Source organism: Leptonychotes weddellii, chromosome 4 (assembly GCF_054177405.1).
Source record: "Leptonychotes weddellii isolate Sample4059 chromosome 4, ASM5417740v2, whole genome shotgun sequence".
NCBI classification, from domain to species: Eukaryota; Metazoa; Chordata; class Mammalia; order Carnivora; family Phocidae; genus Leptonychotes; species Leptonychotes weddellii.
The window spans coordinates 28,406,328-28,410,027 of record NC_138372.1 but is presented as its reverse complement, the minus strand read 5'-3'; the positions used below and the strand labels follow the sequence as shown (position 1 = coordinate 28,410,027).

General features: G+C 48.1%; 1 long non-coding RNA gene across 1 annotated transcript in view; it reads right to left on the bottom strand.

The window, feature by feature from the left end:
- Window positions 1–1,526: 1,526 nt before the first annotated feature.
- The window catches only part of LOC145721245 (uncharacterized), a 210,988-nt gene continuing 208,814 nt past the window's right edge, over window positions 1,527–3,700 (bottom strand). The window contains exon 2 of the long non-coding RNA XR_014144829.1: window positions 1,527–3,563. This is a non-coding gene — a long non-coding RNA (uncharacterized LOC145721245). The remainder of the gene's footprint in view (window positions 3,564–3,700) is intronic.

The window sequence follows — 3,700 nt, the reverse complement described above, 5'->3', positions numbered from 1 at the left end:
AGGAAGTCTGGCCGCCCCGCTCGTGGCTCCGCCCCCTATTCTCCATGCCCGGAAGGGAGAATCCTCACTAGACCCGAGGGCACATGGGAGAGAGTTCCGCCCCCAAAGCGAAAGCGGCCGGGGGAGCGCGCTCAAGGGTAGGCCACGCCTCTCCGCCAGAGTCGTCCGGGCCAATGAAGGGCCGAAATTACCGGCTAAGCTCCACCTCCGGAGAAGGAGGACAGGTGAGTGGTTAATTAGTGCTCCTATCACTGTGTTCTCAATGGCCGAGGCTGGTGCTTTATCCTCGCAGTAGGGAAGGGGACTTGGAGGGACTGGGAGGCAGGATTCTGAGGGCGAGAATCCCGAACAATCGTCTGTTCTCCAGGGAGATTGAAGCTAAGCTCCGCCTTTTTGGGCATGCGTACCTCAGTTTCCCCGTTTGTGACGTGGGGAGGCCGTTGGTCTGGACAGTGTTCTGGGGGTACCTGCCGAGGCTGGCGTGGCGGCGGAGGGGGTGGGCCGGTGAGGGCGCGTGGGCCCAGCCCTGGGTTTCTGGGCGTGTCCGCCATCGCCCCGCTCGCTCTTCCTCTGGGCTGGGAAGGTGGAGGCTCGCCCCACTTCCTGTTTGTTCCGTGTGCTCTGTGACCATAGATGGTCAGGTCTGGGGCCTCGCGGAAGCCTCCGCCCCGCGGTTTTGGAGTCCTTCCTCCCCGCGTGCTGGGTGTGGTCGCCGAGAATAAGACGAGCGGAATTAGAGAACATCCTGCTCCGCTCCGCTCCGCTAAAACCCGGCTTGTGAGGCCGCCTCGCCGGGAGCGGGGCGTGCCCTGCCGCCTGCCACTTAGTCCGGGGGACGTTCTTCTCGGCGGCTACAGCCGGGGGTGGGGCGGGGGTGGGTGAGACTCGCTTCCGTGCTCCCCCGGCCTGGGATCAGCTTTGTTTCCTCAAGGCTCACACTTTCCAACCGGTGATTATCCTCCCACAAAGATTTATTTCCAGAAAAATTGGCGAGTGCTACTGTTCCCACTCCTTCAGCTAAACTTCTGTGACAGCTCCAAGCTTCAAGTCGAATGCAGGCGTTATATGCCAAAGTCACTCATTCAACAAATACAGCTCTTATAATAACAGCTACCATTTACTGCGTGCTGACAACGTGCCAGACCTGTGCTGAATGCTTCAGAACATTTTCATGTAATCCTAATAGGAACGCTCTGTGGTAGGTACCATTATGGCCTCCAGTTTTCAAAATGAATAAGCTGAATTACTTGCCAAAGTCACAGAGTAACTTGGAACTTTGAAGGGAACATACTTATCTGATGAAATCCCATGAATTTAACCCCTACCATAGACCATACCAAAATAACATTTGCCACAGTTTCGAGACGGTGATGCCTCTGGATAGGGAGACATCCTGGGTTCCATTCCTGGCTTGGGCACTTTACTAGGGGTTAGATTGGCCAGGTTACCTGACTTGGCTGAACCTGGGCCTCTTTTTAATTTTATGACTTCCAATATGTTAAAAAAAAAATGACTACATGACAAAATATGGTACAAAAAATGTATATTTTAAATATTTACATTGAACAAAAACACTGTGTCTCTCTCACACACACACATACAACACAAAAACTTTAACTTTATTCAAACATAGCATCAAATGGTTATATTTGAGTGCTTTATGTATGTGAAGCCTATGGCAAATATCCTCCCTTGCCCTCATTGTAAGCAGCTCTACATTTAGCCCTAAATGTCTTTCTGAATTTAGAGACAGGAAATACTTAGACATGCATCCCAGAGGAAGGGGAAAGAGAGAAGGAAACAGGAAGGAGAAGAAAGAAAGGAAGAAAATGGGGATAATGATTTGTGGGGTTGAAATGAGAAACAGAAGCAATAACCTATATGAAACCACACTGTTAAGTGATTCTTCGTAAAGAGTGCACACATGAGTGAGTCACAACCCTGGCCCCCAAGGAACTTTTCATCTTTTAAGGAGTCTAAGCACAAGTACTTCTAACTCTAGTGGGAGGCAGTTTAAGAGCAGTATCTACCACTTTTATTTATTCATTTATTTATACACTGAAAAAAAAAATACTGAGTTCTTCCTCTGTGCTAGGCACCATGCTACTTTGCACAAGGCACAAGGAAGAGTATGTGAATGGACAAGTCAGACTCTCACTGCCCTCATGGAGCTTACAATCTATTGGGGAAACAGGTATTGCCATCTGGGGCAGTCATCAGAAGTGCTGACTATTGGCTTCTAGCTTTTTCCTCCTCACTGATCTTGCCCAGTTTCTTATCCATGGTGGGCTCTCATCAGACACATGTCCAATGAGTACCTGGAATTCAGAATAGTCATTTCCTGGGCTGTGATGGGTGGGGAGAACATTGAAGAGCAAACATGAGTAAACAGTAGTGGAGGTGGACCCAGTGACTAGCTGAGGTGAGAGGATCCTATAGGAGATGAGGATGAAGAGAAAGAGGTTGAGCAACCCGTGCCAGACAGGAGAGGTAACACCTTAATGTGAAAGCAAGGAGGAGCTGGTCAAATTACATTTTAGAAATACAACTCTAACTGCAGGGTAGAGCATGGGCTTCTGTGGGGGGGGGGGACAAAGAGGCAGGGGGATCTGTTAGAAGACAGGTACAAAGGTAGCAAGGGTCTGAATCGAGGCTGTGACATGGGGATGCAGCAGAGATGCCATTGTTATAAAGGGCATCGTAAGGAGGAAGATGACAAGGAGAAAGACAAATGGCAGGGGGATGATCTAAATATGAACCTCCAGGTTAGATCTAGTTCCCCAGGTATACACTCCCATTGAATACTATGTTTCCCTTCCTGGCAGGTATCACAGCCTAATTGAATAATTATCTGTACACTTGTCTTTTAATGTTTCTTTCCCTGTAAGTAACTTGAGGTTAGAGTCTTTGCCTCTCTGGCACAAAATTGATACTCAAAAGATATTTATGGGAAAATGTGACTAACTGAAAAGGGTGAGAGGGGCTAAGGTGGCTCTGAGACTTGGAGCATGGGTGAATAGAAGGCGGCAAGAAGACTGGATCAGGGCTTGGGGGTTTTGAGCCTCAGACTTCAAAATCATCCAGCCTGGGAAGAGAAAGGAATGCAGTGAATCATTTTGCAAGCAGAATCGCCAACAGAGATTTGATTGATTCTCACAAAATTCCCTTCTTCATGTGTTTTGCCACTTTCGTATTTTGCCTGGATTTCAGCACATTCTAAACCTGCAGAATTGCTTTGTCTCTGAGGGTGCCACCCAAGATTCTTCCTTATCTCTCTGAGTTTCAGACACAGAAGTCTGGCGGTTCATCTGGAGCATTTCCCAGCCTGGCTCAGAGGATTGCCTGTATCTGTGCAGCCTGGCTCAGAGCCTGTCTGTATTTGGGCAGATCCTGTATCCCCCTGCCAGAAGGGATTGATAACAGACAACAATCTCTGTGAGCCCATATTTCTTCCTCTCCTAGAATAGGGTCCCAAGTCTCCAGCCTGAGTTAGGGTCTCAGGTCCAAAAATTACAAATCAACAAAAGAAATATTGGCAATATAATATAGTGGTTAAGATCTGGCTTTGATGTCACTCAGACCCGAACTTGAATCCCACTCTGCCACTTACTGTTTGATCTGGGTCTAGTCAGTTAACCTCAAAGAAGGATATTAATACCCATCTTGAATGGTTGATAAGAAGATTAGGAGAGAATTTATA